Raw genomic sequence first — 18,924 nt, 5'->3', positions numbered from 1 at the left:
GCATTAAACTCTTTCTCACTGATATTCCTTCCCAACCTATACACACAGCCCCACCCCACGCCCCCACCCCAGGAAACGGTGAAGGGAAAGAAGTTCATCCATTCCTAAAGTTTCAATGTTCATGTACTGTAACTTCAGCATGATGCATGGCATTTTCATTTAATTCCTTGCTAATAACTGTATAGACAACACAATTAACATACAGTCTCTACATATACCACTGAGTGTACATCTCAACTTATATCATTGTATGACACATACTTCTACAGACATGACGTCATAGACTTTGAAATGGGTGAGGAACTGGCTTTTGACTAAAAAGGAGTGCTAATAGCCCTCACTGCACTTTTCAAACGTTTGATGAAAGGGGCACTGTTCATGTACTGTAACTTCAGCATGATGTATGGCATTTTCATTTATTACTTCCTTGCTAATAACTGTACACACTACACAATTAGCAAGCCGTTTCCACATATAACACTGAATGTACCTCCAAATTTAAATCATTGTGTGACACATAGTTTTACAGAAATGACGTCAGAGACTTTGAGATGGGCGAAAAACTGGCTTTTGATTAAAAAGGAGTGCTAGTTGCCCTGACTGCACTTTTCAAACATTTGGTGAAAGTGGCATTAAACGGACTTCCGTCAGACCTTTTCTAAACTTATTTAGATACTCAACGTCCAATATCTAACACGTAACTCATTTGTAAAAAAATCTGACGTTTGAAACTGTTTTATACAGGCGGGTTATAGTCTATAAAGAATCGAGAGTGGGGGATTTCTTGTTGCCCTATATTCGCCTGACTAGGAATCCTCATCTTCAAATGGTTCAAATGGCTCTGAGCACTATGGAACTTAACAGCTATGGTCATCAGTCCCTTAGAACTTAGAACTACTTAAACATAACTAACCTAAGGACAGCACACAACACCCAGTCATCACGAGGCAGAGAAAATCCCTGACGCCGCCGGGAATCGAACCCGGGAACCCGGGCGTGGGAAGCGAGAACGCTACCGCACGACCACGAGCTGCGGACTCCTCATCTTCTTTTCACTACACAGATAGTCAATATAATCAAACTTTGTAGCTTCCCTTCCCTATCACGTCTCTGAGATTTCACGTTCCCACTGGTAGAATGTTACTCATCCGTCGGTTAATCAGTCTTTTATTGCGAGCTTTATTCAGGCGATAAGAAACTCCTCCGAATTTATTACATCAGGTCCTTCGACAATGCTCACTACCTTATCTCCATCATCCATCAGTTACGAGTCAGCGACTGTCCTCTACTGAGACAGAAAATTGGGAAACACGTTAGTGGTCCTGCGTTAAAGCAACTGTGTTGTTCTTTGCCGAGCGGCAGCGTCGTTTTGTCGGGCGCTGTAGGGACTGGCTCAGGTGGCGGAGAAAGAAACGCGGACAACGGGAGCTCCGCAGAGGCAGAAGCAGAAGCAGGAGCGGCGTCGGCGGCAGCGCGAGAGCTTTCTCGCGTCCAATCAGGCGCCATTCAGCGCGGCCGCCTCTTTGTGCTGCTCCCGCCAGCGCTCCTGTTGCCGGGCCAGCTGAGTGCGCTCCGCTGTACAGGTGGGGGGGATGGGGAGGGGGTAGCAAAGGCTGGGGGGGGGGGGGTAAGGCCGCGATCTGGCGCCGGCAGCTCTGCTGGACCCACCACCCCAGGGCTGCGTGCGGCCCCGTTTCTTCCACTAGGAGACGGCAGGGCGAGATGCGGAAGGAAACGGCTGGGGGGCGAACGCTGAGTGCGGCCGGACGGCTGGTAGCCAAACATTCTGTGCAACTTCTGTTGCGAGAGGAAGGAGGAATTCTGCCTTTACTCACAGCCTGAGCGGGCAGCAAATGTAGGCTGACGCACCATAACTGCCATAAAATTCTTTTCAGTTATAAACTGAGGAATGTCGGCGTCTTTCGAGATCTATGATGACCAATTTCTTTTTTTCCCAGGTTAGGCAGCAGATAGTGAAATAAATTTTGACTTGACTCTGCTCTTTTCCTCAGAGAAGCTATACACCATGCTCTTTCGTATCACAGAGACACGACTGGTATTTAAGGTACTGATACTCAAGTTATTAAAACATATTGGCAAGGAAAGCGTTTTTGAAGAAGGTCGCAGGTTCGAATCCTGCCTCGGGCATGGATGTGTGTGATGTCCTTAGGTGAGTTAGGTTTAACTAGTTCTGAGTTCCAGGGGACTAATGACCTCAGAAGTTTAGTCCCATAGTGCTCAGAGCCATTTCAACCATGCGAGAATAGAATCTTTCGAAATGTGGTGCTACAGAAGAATGCTGAAGATTAGATGGGTAGATCACATAACTAATGAGGAGGTATTGAATAGAATTGGGGAGAAGAGGACTTTGTGGTATAACACAGTTCAAGGAGAATATACTTGGAAAGGCTACTTTACACATTATTTACGAAGCAATTATTTAGATCTTCACTGTAAAGTTTTTCTAAGAGTTTTTCCGCCAAGAATGCAAACCTCTCCATCTCAGAGTAGCACTTGCAACATGTTTCCTCAATTATTTGCTAGATTATTCCAATCTCTGTCTTCCTCTACAAATTCTATTCTCCATAGCTTCTTCTGGTACCGTGGAAGGTATTCCCGGATGTCATAAAAGATACTCTACGATATTTTCCCTTTTTCTTGTCAGTGTTTGCCTTACCTTTTCTTCCTCGCCGATTCTTCGGGGAACCTCTTAATTCCTTACCTTATCAGTCTACAGGAACACAAAATCAAATTGATAACAAGAAAGTTCAAACAATGAAACCTGCCCTTTGAACAATTATACATGGCTGTGCTTAAACTGATACCCAATATTTTTAGCGCAACGTAATCTGACTTCCAATAATCCTTACAAAATAATGGCCCTGACTAACAATAACATATACTTTTCACAAATCACTTACCTCACAAAAATCTTCGTTACTCGAACTACTGCAATACAGCGAGCGCCACTACTGCCAGCTAAATAAAAGATTAAAACTACTGAAGGCACTAACTACTTACAGGCACAGTTAGCAAAAGAAAGATTTTGATAGAGAACAAACAACGTATTTACCTTAATATTGTTCAAAAGTCATGTTATATATATCAGTTCATGACATCCAGTCTTACAAACATACGGTCTCTGATGGACACACGTCCAGATCATCCGCTCTCAAAAATCCGCCATCTCACTTCTCCACATCCACCACTGCTGGCGGATCATCTCCAACTGCGCAACGCTACGCGCTGTTAGCAGCCAACTGCCCAACACTACAATGGCGAATATTACTCCAACAATGCAAACCAACCACAGCCTTCACGCAGCACAGTCAGTGATTTTCTTATAGAGCGCTATATGGCGTTACCAACATAAAAACCTATACAGCCTACTTACAACAAGTGTCATCACAGAGAGCCATAACCTGGCGGACCCAGCTGCTACAACAGGATGACCTAACAGGGCTCACAGGCACGGATAGAAGGGCAGTTACAATCAAATCACGCCATCAGATTAAAACTAAAATTACGTTTCAAATGCAAACAGAGCCCCAACAACGTTTGGAACCAGAAAGCTAAAACATTTTAAAATCTTAAACCGCGGCACAGTAGAAAATTCATGCAAATATTTAAAAAATAACAAATACTGAGCGTGGCTTAACATAAGCAGGCACAAATAATTTAAACCCTGACATTTTCGAAACTCTTTCTGTTTATGAAAATTCCAGGATGCTTCCAGAGAGCCTCTGGAATATAAATTTATTAAAAATAATTAATAAGCTTGACTTAAGAACGAATGCATACTTGAAGATTAATAACTATAAGGAAGTCAGGATGGCAACGGCCGACTATGCAGTGAAATTAACCACAATTAAATGAAAAATTCCAGAAAATCGTCTTCAGCTGCAACTACTTAATGGGACAGATATTAAACACTCAGCGCAACACGCTCTAATTGCTCCACGCCTGCTCAGATCTACTTGCTCCATGCCATGAAGAAGACCGAAATCAGTCATTAAAAATAAAAATAATCAACTTAAATGCGATCACGACTTTGTGTATTCAAATAAACTCCAAAATCTGATTCAAACTGCACTGCTGTTTAATGACCTCAGAAACACGTAATTTGGCCAGTACGACGAAGCCACACAATTCTTAAGAATACGACAAGCAAAGACTGGAACAGTTTGCTCTCCAAATTGTATAAGAGAATATATTTTAGCTGCTATTATTAATCACAACGAAACCTGGAAACACTAAGAAAGTTCACTGAACAGTTACGCCTTAATTCCCTTTCAGACACTAATTGCAAATTATCAAACACGCATATACTCTGAGTTGCATTGCACGCAGCCAAAATGACAACTTCTTGCTGGAACACAAACATGAGTGCAACCAATTTCATTTGGAATTGCAGTGTTTCCTGTAATTAAAGAGAACAAGCTGCTACTGCATGTGTTACGCACAGTATAAAGCTGAGTCACACGCCTTCAAACCACACGAGAATTGCAGCGTAGATTTAGAAAAATGACAGAATTTTTCATCAAACCAACTGTAGTCTTGATAAATAGAAGGGTGGATTAATAAATGCACATTCCCGGTACCGACAACTGACAACAAAGAACATTAAATCCAGAGCAAGGCGTAGCACCCAAACCACACAGGTAGCTCGGTGAATGATCTCGGGCGGCCAACCACCTAAAATCCACCCCCACAGCCACGCCGCACCAACTGACACCGGATCGCCACGCTTGCACTCACTATTGCTGCTAAGTGGTTCTGGTATACATTCCAACGTTGCAAGTGGAAAGTGAAGTGATACAGATAGTATACAAGGATGTTTAAGGAGTAGTTCAGTCCTTAAAGAGACATTAAAATCTAATAATCATGAGTGGAATGAAATGTCGTTATTGGGGAAGCAACAGAAGAAATAGTTATGGGAAAATATGGACTTTGCAATAGGGCTCAGAGGGAGCAAGACTAATTTTGGATATTAACAGCTAATACTCTGTTCATAAATCCCAAGAGGAGGGCCAGCTGCAGTGGCCGAGCGGTTCTAGGCGCTTCAGTCTGGAACCACGCGACCGCTACGGTCGCAGGTTCGAATCATGCCTCGGGCATGGATGTGTGTGGTGTCCTTAGGTTAGTTAGGTTTAATTCGTTCTAAGTTCTAAGACAGTCATGACCTCAGCTGTTAAGTCCCATAGTGCTCAGAGCCATTTGAACCATTTGCACCCAAGAGGAGGAGGAGGTGTACTTCGAAAAGAGCCGGAGACACGGAAACATTCCAGCTAGATTACATTATGGTCAGACACATACTCCAAAACCAGATATTAGACGTGAGGCAGGTATTAGATGTAAGGAGTACTAAGGAGCAGATGTAGACTCGGGTAGATTAAACTGAAATTCAAGAGAAGTGTCCGGAAAAGTGAGGAACTGCGTGAGATACTGAAGTTAAGAGGGGGAATGAGACATCTTTGAAGTTCACTAAGGATGTGGATGCTGCACTAAGCAATAACATAGCAGGTGTTAAGCTGAAGAGAAGTCGTCATTTCTCTAACTATCAATCACTGATATTGGAAAGATGAACGTAGGTACTAGCAAGTTAACCTCGAAGAAACTTTGGCTAACAGAAGAAATACTTCAAATGTTTGACGACGGAAGGAAATACAAGTTCAAATGTTCCATGAAGGACTGCATTAAAGCAATATAAATCACCTAGGAATGAAGTAAATAGGAAGTGCAGGGTAGTCAAGGAAAAATGGCTTCAGGAAAAGTGTGGCGAAATCGAAAAAGAAATTATCGTCGGAAGGAGCGATTCAGTATACAGAAATTACAAAACAGTCTTCAGTGAAGTCAAAAGCCAGGGCAGCAACATTACGAGTGCAGTGGGAATTTCACTACTGAACAAAGAGGAGAGAGCGGACAGGTGGAATGAGTATACTTAAGACCTCTAAGACGCAATGAACTGTCTGATGGCATGATACAAGAAGAAAATGGAATTGGTATATAAGAGATAGGAAATCCAGTATCGAAGTATTAAAAGTATTTTGGAAGACTTAACTTCAGATAAGGCAGGAGCGATAGATAACGTTTTACAGGAATTTATAAAATCATGGCAGTATTGTGGAAGTACAATGTCGATTAACAGCGGAAAACCCGATTTTCCAAGATGACAGACGTAGGGGGACAACCCTCGCGCCAGCACACATTGCATTTGCTTGATAGGTTCTCGGGACTTACGCCGGATAATATTGTAGAAGCCGCACAATATTTCAGCGAGACAACTGCCCGCCATCTTCAGGTGCTACTGTCGCGTCGCTGAGAAACGCGCCAATTTATATGCTGGCTTTGTAGAACAGCGCAGGCGCCAGCGGGGCATAACGTCATCGAAGACCAATCGTAGACAGCGTCGAATACCAGAGTCCTCTGCTGGAGAAACGGGTCGCGGTCTGCGGAAGCGCGCCGCGGCGCGGGAAATGCGGCCGGGAGCGACGGACCCCGTTCGCGCGCGCGAGGTGTTGGCGCCCGATTTAAGCATCTGCGCTAAGGCTTCCCATCTGCGTTGACTCGGTGCGGTTGCTAATCTGTGGCCGACGGTTCCTTAGTGCCGACAAGGCTGGTTCCCAGGCTTTGCTCAGGTGAAACCCCGTGTCTCTGTTTATTAGCTCACTGCTTATACGTATTTCGACCGCCTCTTTGATGATGGGGTCCCAGTAAGTGGAAGCATGCGAGAGGATCTTGGTTTCTTCGTAATTCATGCCGTGTCCCGTGTCAAGGCAATGTTCAGCAACCGCAGATTTCTCAGGCTGACCCAACCTCGTGTGACGTTTATGTTCGTCGCATCTGTCTTTGACCGTACGACACGTCTGGCCAATATAAGATTTCCCACACTGGCACGGGATTTTGTATATTCCTGGTCTCCTCAGGCCGAGGTTGTCTTTAACAGAGCCCAGCGTTTCGACCAGCACGCTCCAAACCTCAAGAACAACCTGAAGAAGCAGATAACACCACAGGGTTGGTTTTTCTACCGTATGTCGGTGGCGTGTCTTTTAAGGTGGACAGAATTTTCAAGAAACATCGTATTAAATGTGTTTTCCGGCCTCCAGCAAAAGTGAAATCACAAGTCGGAAGTAATACTATTACTCCATGAGGTCTATATAAAAAATGATAGTTATTAGCAGCCGGTACATCCTACAAGCAAACAGATACGTATAACAGCATCGTCTAACATGTGAAAATGAAAAGTCATCCCGTCACCGACTGTGTAAACACCCGTCTGTTGGGTAAGTGTGTACACAATGATTACAGCCCCTCACAAATACCCACAGCCAACTTAGTTACGACGCTGAGGTCTCGATTTTACACCAAGCATGAGACACGGTGGGGCCGCGTAAATCAAATTGAGTTACATATCGAAACCTATGAGAAGTAAAAGTTTGAAAAAGATATGTAGCAAATAAAGAAAGTACATTCGTTCATCCTTCCATCAGCCTATGCCCTGAAATTATTTGCGAAAATTTGCAGTTGTTTGGCTATTTGGAGGTAAATGTTTTGCATTATTTACGAGCGGTTCGCATGTCTGTAGGCTGTGCTATGAGTTATTTTGAACTGTTTACAATTAGCAAGCGTGTGTCTAGAACATTATAAATGAGTTACGTTACTATAAAAGCAGTTTATTATTCGACGCGATTATGATAGGCTACCAGTGAAAAAAGATGAGTCAGGGAGAGGGTTCGTACGTGTGATCAATTATGGTGTTGGGATTTGAACTTGTGATAGATTTTTGTTGTGGATATAAGGAGAATGGCTTTCCCGCCGAGAAAATCGGGCATCTTGAATAAATAATAAATGATAATAATACATAGTAGTACAGTTTTCGAGTTGGAATTTGAATTTGGCGCAATTTTCTAGTGGATGTAGGCCTATAATAATAATAATAAATAATAATAATAATAATAAATGATAATGAATTATAATAAACGATAATGAATGATAATAAATGAAATTGAATGATAATGAATGTTAATAAATAATAATAAAGAAAAGTAAGGTTTTCAGCCATTATCATGTTGGAATTTGAACTTAGGGTCGAATTTTTTAGTGGTGGCAGGTCAACAAATAATAAATAATAATAAATGATATAAATAATAATAAATGATAATAATTGATAATGAATGATAATAAATGATAATGAATGATAATGAATAATAAACAAAAGTAAGGTTTTGCAGACATTATCATGTTGGAATTTGAATTTGGAGGGAATTTTCTAGTGGAGGCAGGTCAAATGTTCAAATGTGTGTGAAATCTTATGGGACTTAACTGCTAAGGTCATCAGTCCCTAAGATTACACACTACTTAACCTAAATCATCCTAAGGACAAACACACACACCCATGCCCGAGGGAGGACTCGAACCTCCGCCGGGACCAGCCGCACAGTCCACGACTGCAGCGCCTCAGGGAGGCAGGTCAACAATAATAAATAATAATAAATGATAATAAATACTGAATGTTAATAAATGATAATCAATAATAATAAAAAGACAAGTACGGTCTTTGCATGCATAATCCCGTTGGAATTCAAACTTCCCGCCATTTTTTTTCTTCTGGAGGCTTAGGTTAGTGGTCGTAGCACAATTGGACTATTTTCCCGCCAAAATTCAAAATTCCCACCATTTTTTCCGAAGGTTAGGTTAGTGGACGTAGCACAATTGGACTATTCTCCCGCCAAAATCCGCCATCCTGGATGACGTCATGCGATGTTGCCAAGTCTGCATGCCGCCATCTTGGATGATGTCATCGACACCATCTTGAATAAATTTGGCAACAATTCAACGTGCGCTGGCGCGACGTTTGTCCCCATATTGACAGAGGGAGCTCCTGATGAAGACTGCGAATTACACTATCGAAATATCGTGCAAGTTCAACGCTGAATATCGGCAGAAAATCCGATTTTCCAAGATGACAACGCTTCAACGGGAAAGCTTGGAGACCTATTATCCAGGTTGTTTCACCTACGACGCAAGCATAGCGTCGTTGCGTGGGAACCAGTGCCATGGAGGCAAGCTCCGATCTCCGCTTTTCTTCCTAACCGTTGCTTGGGCTCCAGCAGGTTTTAGCTAACTCATCAAGACAGGAGCTCCTTTTGAAAGTTCAAGGAAATCGTTGCACCATACGGCCCTTCAGATATTTTTGTAAGTAGCATCTGCTCGCAGAACTGACACACTCTGAAGATGAAACTATACAGAGTAGTGGCGATGCATCGACTGATCCACAGACAAATTCAGTGCTGCTCGACTTCATTACAGGAACTATCTGTTGCAGTCCGTAAATGATGGAGTTGCTCATATTCAGAAGATCTTAAGTGTGACTGCTGTTATAAGTGTGTAAACTCGCAAAATATATCACGTCGAAGTTCTGTGTCACACCAAGAGTTTCTGCATGTTGTGATTATAGGAGTGTGTTGTGCAAAGAGTACAACACGAAATATTTGATTGATCTTCTTCTCCTAGGGTCGTTCTCTGCAGCTTTCCCTCTCTCAGGCTGGCTGCAATTGACACGAGGGCTGAGACTACGCACTGTGCAGTCAGAAATAAGCACTCATCCATCACACATTTGTTAAGATGGTTGGGATATTCAAGTGGCTCTTTCCGTACACTCTGCTAGAACTCGCTCATCATTTCCCCGTAGTTGCCAGTCCACTTGTCGATGATATCGGCGGTTCGGCTTCCGGGAGCTGTCAAGATAGAACCTGGACGAATTTGTATTTTCGGTTAGGGATACTTTCCTGTGGAGTGACTTTCTTTAGTCACCTTGTGCAACAAAATTCTCTTTTCCCCACTTAGATAGGACTTATTACGTTTTCGATCTAATCTTCGGCATTATCTTGTGGTAAAACACTCCAAAAGTATCTGTTCTGTTTTTGGATATTACCACATATCACTTGCGTACAAGACCACCCTCCAGTTTCGATTCGATGTTAACGAATTATTCTTTTTCTGAATTGTTTTACTTTCAGCTGAAAGAATGCGACTCATATTGACTCTACTTCTGCCATCATCACTTATTTTGATATCTTAATAAACTTCTCTTTTTCTAATCGAATTCTATTGGCATTGCCTCATTCTAATAAATTCTATTACAATTGTTTCACTTTTCTTGATATTCATATTACAACATCTTTTCATGAAACTGCCAAATCCGATCAGCTTTCCTTCCAAATCCTCAGCTTTTTGTGACGGATTCACAGTGTCATAAGCAAAATTCAGTGTTTTATTATTTTAAACATAGCTGCGTAACAGCAACGGTTCCACGTAATTAGATTTAAAACAGCCGACCCGTTGCAAAGGATAAAGTAATCTTTACCTAGGTTTCGATAAGTTTAAACCTATCTTCTTCAGAAGTTGGCACTATTATATTAACATGGAGTAATACGTCATTGCCATTTTTACAAACGTCTCCGTAGCTCCATTAGTCAGTATCAAATATAGCCCTAAGAGTAGGGTTTGTCAGATAAATAAAATTAAGTATATACTTCATTTTATTTATCTGACAAACCCTACTCTTAGGGCTAAATTTGATATTGACTAATGGAGCTACGGAGACGTTTGTAAAAATGGCAATGACGTATTACTCCATGTTAATATAATAGTGCCGACTTCTGAAGAAGATAGGTTTAAACTTATCGAAACCTAGGTAAAGATTACTTTATCCTTTGCAACGGGTCGGCTGTTTTAAATCTAATTAATTCAGTGTTTTACTTTCGGCTTACTGAACTTCAGTTCCTTTTATAAATTTTACCTTATTTCCTTCAAAACTTATTGAAATTAGAGGTTCAATAACATCGGGAAAATACTGCCTTCTCAGGTACTGCTACATCTTTCGTGTCCTTTGATGCTATTCGCTAGATAATCGCACAGCAGGAGGTAGGTATGCAGTAGTCTGCAAGACGCGGCCGCTACGTTTAAGTGTATTGATTTTGTCCACACAGTGTCATTACATCGTACTATCCGTTCATTAGAGAGAGTGGATTGATTGGAAGCTGGTGTACGATACGGCAGCGTCCTGCATGCGAGGCGCCGGAGGTACAACACTTTTTTGTTGTCGGCAAGTGTATGGGCTGGACGCTTCGTGCATGCGCGCCACCGTTTGCTGTACGCCCGGCGAGCCATCTCGGCAGCATGCACCCCTGCTCCGCTGGGGCTAAATTAACTCGCCGCCGCCCCCGGGAGACTGGGGTACAGCGTGTGTGCGTGCGCGCGCGCGCTTGTGTGTAGGTGTGTGTGTGTGTGTGTGTGTGTGTGTAAACGACCGACCCTGCTGCTCGCCGGGGATGGACGAGCGCCGGCAGTGGCTTAGACCATTCCAGATGTACGAAACACTCTGGCGGTTGCGACAGAGCTCCGTAACGCAGCCTGGCCTCTCGCCGGATGAAATTGCCACGGCTGGTAACTGCACGCTTTAATGTCGGCCTACCTTTCGCTTTTTCTCTCGCCTGCAGAATGTGACTCACCGTGAATAAGTGCTTCCGCAGTGAGCATTGTGTCCAGAAATACGTTTCAAACGTTCCCATTTGTGCATTTCTAATACTTTCCGTGTGCTAAGCTACAACGTAACATTTTCTAAAAACACATGGCATAGCAAATCATGGTTTACCGTTCTTTTATTAATGCAATTCTTTCCGTTTACCATTATTTTTGTCAGAATTTTCAGTATCAACATCTTCTACTTTTTGACTTAATAATATCTCAGAAATTTTTAAACTCTCAGTACATCTCGTTTCCGCCCATAGTCTATTGCTACTGACACATATTTTAATAACGGATTGTCGTCTGTGCTCAGTCCAAGTATTGCAAGAATTTTCATGCAGCCTGCAGCGCGGCAATTTCCATTTATCATTTTATAGACTAACGGTTAGGTAGCGCTACCGACAACCGCTTTCCTGAAAGAGAACAAGTACTACCTTAAAACGTAAATCGTTCTGCAACTCTTAACTAATCCGAATTCATCCTCACTGCATTACACCATAACGTTCCAGCACTAAATAAAGCATATACAGTAAAGCGGAAATTCTAAACTCCCGCAACCCCTGTATGGACATAATTATTAATAAAGGCAAGGAAGTGTAAGTGTTGTATTTGTGTTTTTTAAATATTGTAATAAACGTTTAGACCAAAAGTGAATTTACTTCAAGTCACATTCATAGAATTTCTTTTGGAACTTTGCATTTTTGTTGGCATAGGGATTCATGGATAGTGATGAACTAAATGATAACTTCTGAATAATTGAAGAAACACTTTTCTGACATCTAAGTCTTAGCCCTCATCAAAAGCCAGATAAGAGGTACTTTTTCTCCAGTGATCATGACGCTTATCGCAGACAACTCTTTAGCATTTAGCATCTGCGTCTTTTGTTAGATACAAAAGGCAAATGACCGACATCGTCCCGTTGAAAAACTTGTCTGTGAAAATTACGTGAACATTGTACAGATTAAGACTAATTAGAATTTGAAACGTCCCCTTTGAACAATTTATATAGGACTGTGCTTAACCTGACACACAATACTTTGTTAGCGCAACGCAATCTGACTTTCAAAATTCCCTACAAAAGAATGGCCCTGACTAACATTAAACTATACCTTTCACAAATCACTTACCTCACAAAAATCTTCGCTGCTCAAGCTACTGCAATACAGCAAGCGCCACTACTGCCAGCTAAATAAAAGATTCAAACTACTAAAGGCACTAACTACTGATAGGGATAGTTAGCAAATGAAAGATATTAATAGAGAACAAACAATGTATTTACCTTAATATCATCACAAGTCATAATATATATATCAGTTCATGACAAATTGCAAACCTCCGCCATCTCTCTCCCCACATCCACCACTGCTGGCGGCTCACCTCCAACTGCGCAACGCTACGCGCTGTTCACAGCCAGCTGCCTAACACTACAATGGCGAGTATTACAACAATGCAAAGCAGACACAGACTGCCCACAGCACAGCCAGTGATTGTCATACAGAGGTGGCGTTACCAATAAAAAACCTAAACAGCCTACTTACATAGAGAAAACATAAACAGCCTACTTACATAGCCCCCATGCTCCCCACAAAAATTTTTACAAATGGTGTTGGGCACTGGCCAATACAGATTTGACAAAAATTTTTCTATAATTACAATAACAAAGAAATCTAATGCACACACTTATTGATACAATGTTGGTCAAAAGCTAAAAGTTTCTCACAGTCCATAAAGACAGTCCACATTGTTCATCACAGTAAAAATGCAGAGTTTTTCTCAAAGTCTGAGCAGTAAAAGAAAATGCACATAGAAGTAGTGGATTTCCATGCAGTCTTGAAGAAGTAGTGTTGTCCTTCCAACGGAAAGACAGCGCTGACTCTCGACATGCAGACAGGTAATGGACCACAACAGAGCAAACCCACAACAGAGTCATTCGAAGTTTTGAAGAGTATTGGTAGGTAGGTCATCACAGAGCAGACCCACTGTAGTCCTGGTAGAGATTGTGGTATTGGTGGGCCACCAGAAGTGCAGACCCACTGCAGTCCTTGTAGAAATGGCCAGCAGCCATCTGTTGCGATTGTGCAGGTGCACATTCACCATCGAAGAGTCTTGCGGAGAATATAGCAAGTCCATAAACCACCACTTGTGCACTCACAAAGTTTCTGGAATTGTCCTTAGATCCAGCAATGCTGTTATCCAGTCCCTTGCTGAGTTATTAACACACGTGCAAACACTCACAGTCCCAACTTCTCACATATTGTGCATATGCTATGATCAACAGAAACGTGTGCAGTGAAATGTATGCTTACAAGTTACTTAATTTGATGAACTGGTGTCAGTTACAATTTTATAACAGGAGAATACAATTACAAAGGTACAGAAAACATCATTAAAAAACATAAAAATTCAGATAACATTTGTAGTAATAAAGGCATTACAAAAGAATCGAAATAACATATACATCAGTTTTACAGGAATTATGACATATGTACATACATAAAATAATGAGAATAGTTTTCGAAACATTAATTTCACACATGAACATTGAAACAGAACAGAATTGTAAACAACTTTACAAAGAAAATAACATATTATTAATGCAACTTATATTTGAGGATAACAGTATTCCTCCTCATAGTGAATATAGCTTAGTATTAGAAGAGAAAAAAATTCTATGAAACAGTACACAGAGACAGGAAGAAAACAAATACTCAAGGGTACACAAACACATAGTGGGATAACACCAATAGGAAAGGACAGGGTTCGTTTTCAGTGTAACATTTGGTACTGCAGTCCAACCCAAAACTTCATATATCTTTCCTCTTATTTCATCCTTTGTTTCCACCAAAAAAAATTCTATCTAAGCATGCTTTCTGTATTTATATGTTCACACATTTCTTACCTCAACATTTATTTCCAAGAAAATCCTACCTAAACCTGTTTTCTCAATGCATTTCTTCCAATTCATCGCAACTCATTCTCTTAGAGGCTACCCCCTCTTAAGCTAACTTAAATCTACTGAGCTCAGATGCTAAACTAAGGGACGAGGCAATGCAGCATCACATAACAAATCAACACAAACAGCAATGCAAAAAATGCAAATTGGCAAAGCTAGCAGCATAAATGAGCAAAAGTCAAATTCAATAACACTATGCCTGGCAAACAGCAGCAACTTATACCTAAACATGACATAGCGCAAGCAGAAAAAATATTACACTAAACAACAATGCAGATAAGGGAAATGTATATTCACATCTTAATGTCTATGTAATTAAAGTGGTGCACCACAAGAAGTTATTGTAAAAAAAATATTACCATCTAATTGAAAAGAAAATTATGTTTTACTGTTACTAGTTCCTTCTTATTGTTCTTTCCTTTCCAAATGCTCCTTTTTTAAAGAATGTGGATCATAAAATAATTATTTAATAGATCTGTTGACAGAAAGTGTTCACATTAGCAAATGCATTTCATTTTATAAAAGCAATGCTGCAACACAGCTGGAAACCAGATATCAAATGAAATAAGCAATTACGCAAACCAAAGCATAAAAATATCATTCAATAGTCATGTGACATTTCATAAGTTAGTAGAAATTCTCTCAACTCTCGTAGAAAGACACTTGTCATAATCAGGTGTGCAGATGTACAAATATTTCTCGTCATTTCATTAGGCATTTCAGTAAATATCAGAAAGTACGATATGTTTCCAAGTAATCAGCGTGTCGAATTTGCGATGCTTTCTCTAAAGGAATGACAATGGCCAGGATAATGGCCTTTTTTTTTCTTCCTGTGCTCTGAAAGGCACGCGCTAATGGCTTTTTCTCCAGGCGTCTGACACAGCTGGGTGCCCACGACGCATTACGTGCAGGTGGTCACTTCATTTTCTTACGGAAATATTTACGACAGCAGTTTCCGCTACAGAGACAGTCTCACATAAAAACATTTAACAGGTCAAGAATGTGCGTTGCAAATGTGTAGAAACAAAATGCTATTGATATAACAGTGTCCAAAAAAATTTTCGTCTGCATTGTAATACATTCACGAATATACACACACATTTCATAACTCTTAAAGTACGTTTCTTGGTTTCCAACATCCTTTTTCACAAGTCAAGAGTCCCTACCCACTATTCATTACTCCTTACCTTATTACACATATACGTATCCATCGACACTCGTCAATATTTCGTCATTATAAATATGAAGCATAATCAAATAACTCATATAGCCTCAGCCTATTAATCGTAAACATACCTCAGCAGCATAATACACATCGTCGTCGTATAAATAACATCATAACACCTCAGTCAAATCTCAAAATCGTCGTAGCTTCCTCCAATAATTTCTAAGCCTAAAAAGAATTCTCTGCTCATTTAAATAGTGTCATCTACCTCAAACGTACTTTAAAAATCATGATCTCATACCCAATATGTCATTCAAAGCTCTCATAGTATCACAGTGATTCCGAAAAAATATGAACAGTTTACAAAGTATAGACAAAATACAGTTTCATAAGTGTGAAGTTATCCAACTGTATAATTGCGTAAACATGTGTCACTGATGTAGTAAAATAAATGTTTGTCTCTCTCAGTTAAATAATCAGATAGCTGTGTAATTTGTGTGTTAGAGAAATATGGTACCGATGTGTAAAGTTATATAAGCAAATACCATATTAGCTAGGGTTCCTTGTGGTTGCCAAACACATGGTACACAAAGTAAGCGTGTACCCCCCTGAGGATTAATGTAATTATACCCTCAGGTGTTACAGATTACACCAATGGAATGAAATATATCACGGAAAACTTTCTTTGTAATTCAAAAATCTTTAAAAATAAATGTTCTAAGTATAAAATTGATCACTGAAATGCGTGTCCTGTAGCGCTAAATGTGCATCTTGTTGTAAGATAATCTCTGTGGAAGTGTCGTAGTTATTTTCCTCCGAAAGCTAAGTTCTGCAGAAGTCAATGTACTGACCTCATGATAAACAAAGTGAAATGCTTTGCGTATAGATATCATACTTATTACGCTTATTGGCGTGATGAAGAAAGTACTGTACAGTAACGTAATGTTGTGCCACGAAAACGGGTGTCTCATTGTTGCTATACCACAAAAGTTACTACTAAAACATGTTTTTCTTTCCAGAAGAATTCAGAAAACTGTGCAGATATAAAACAGATACACCGCAAAAGCGACATTATAAATTGTCACTCATTAGTAGCGTCGTGATAAAAATCGTGTAGCTGTCACATAAACTAACCTCTGTGTCATCTGGTATCTCTCAGAAAGCACTTTAAATTCAGAATGTATTTTCAAACAAACCAAAATGTTGCATTAAAATCTCATTAGCAGTACTGGTAAATGTTCTAAGTATGTGAGCCTTATAGTCGTTACGTAATCGTGCAACAAACAAGCAAGAATGTACACACACAATAACACTGTGACGTCTGTTTACTATAACAATGCATTCGTCATTTCTGTTTAAATAAGTTCTCCTGGTTCATGATTGGATATTTAACTTCAAACATTGTTGCATGGTAACAGTTCCTAAAGCATACTAGTAACGTGAAGTGAAACGTTTTATGGCAAAGACAAAGTTAAAAAGCAGATTATCTGTCAATAAATGGTTTTACATGAGAAATGTGGTGTAAACCTTTACTCTTCCTAGTACGCAGAGTTTCAACTTCAACGCAATTATCATGTGGTATACGTCGGATTCTGTAAGGTCCATTGTAAACTAGAAAGAATTTGTGACTCAAGTGTTTCTTCTTATGTGACAATGAATGAGCTTTAATGAGAACTTTCTGACCAATATACAATTTCTTTGCATTTGCTTTACCGTGTAGTTTTCTCCTTTTGTCTGCTGCAGATTTTATATTTTTAAGAGCCAAATCAATTATGTCTTTGTGTCGAAGTTTACGTGTATTCGGGAAAGGTACAAGCTCTCTGATTCTGTTCGGTGGTTCTTCATTCTTCAGTACAAGAGTAGGTGGTAAAGCAGTGGAGTCGTGAGGCATTTCATTCAGCACGTTTTGAAATAAGTGTAAATATCTGTCCCAATGTTGATGCTTTCTGTGACAATAAAGTCTGCAAAGCTTATTGATTTCTTTCATAATCCGTTCAGACGGGTTGCAATGTGGTGAGTACAATGAAATAAAAACAGGTTTGATTTTATGGTTGCGAAGCATGCGTGACCAAACAGCAGATCTGAATTGCGGTCCGTTATCTGAAATGACTTTACTAACGTGTCCAACTTCACGTAAGAAATTTTTAACAAAGGCGTTGGATACAGACCGTCCAGTGGCTTTACGTAACGGAGTGAAAGAAACAAATTTTGAAGTAAGTTCAACAGCGACTAGAACGTACGAAAATCCATTGGATGTTCTGACAAGCGGTCCCAAGAGATCAACAGCAGCAAATTCTTTTAATTTAGCAGGAATAATAGGAAACAACGGAGCACGATGTGAGACAGTAGATGGTTTCGCCTTTTGACAAAGTTTACAAATAGACAAGACTCTTCGAATTCGCTTTTCCATATTGTTAAAATAACAAGTCGTTCGAAGAATATGATAACATTTTCGTGGGCCAAAATGTGCGTAGCTGAAATGAATGTACCAAATGAGCTTATTAACAAAATCGTCTGGAATGCAAAGTACCCATAGCTTGTCATCAACAGTGCAGCGTTTGAAGAGTATGTTGTTTCTAACCAGGTAATAATGCCGAATCTGTGTGTGTGTCTTTTCATGCCATTTGCTCTTGATGTCTTTCCAAATCGGATCTTTATCTTGTTCATGAGCAATGTCCTTTAAAGATGTGGTGATGAAGTTTTCAAAGGCGACTTTCTGAATGTAAAGAATACTGAAATTTTTCTCGAGGTTGCCTTCTGTGGTACTTTTCTCAAGCCCAGCCGGTGCGCGTGACAGTGCGTCCGCAACAATGTTCTCCTTGCCGGGAATGTAGACTATTGTGAAGCGGAATTCTTGCAGAAACAATGCCCAACGTTTTAACCTGTCATGATTTAATTTTGAAGACATAAGAAATTGTAATGCACGATGATCACTGTATACTTTTACGTGCTTACCAGAAAGAAAGAAACGGAATTTGTTAAATGCCCAAACGATAGCTAAAGCTTCTAATTCAGTAACGGAATAATTTTTTTCAGATTTTGTTAGCACTCGGCTAGCAAAAGCAATGGTTTTCTGAATGGTAGTGTCATTTTCTATGGCTTCTTGAAATAAATGGGCACCAAGACCGACTTTAGAAGAATCCGTGCTAAGGCAGAAATCTTGTGACAGATCAGGATGAGCTAGTATTGGCGCGTGAAGTAACGCTTCTTTCAAAGAATTGAATTCCAACTGTGCTTGTTCGTCCCAGTTCCAAATAGTATTTTTTCCAGTGAGAGA

Source organism: Schistocerca piceifrons, chromosome 6 (assembly GCF_021461385.2).
Source record: "Schistocerca piceifrons isolate TAMUIC-IGC-003096 chromosome 6, iqSchPice1.1, whole genome shotgun sequence".
NCBI classification, from domain to species: Eukaryota; Metazoa; Arthropoda; class Insecta; order Orthoptera; family Acrididae; genus Schistocerca; species Schistocerca piceifrons.
Note: the sequence above shows the minus strand (reverse complement) of the source record.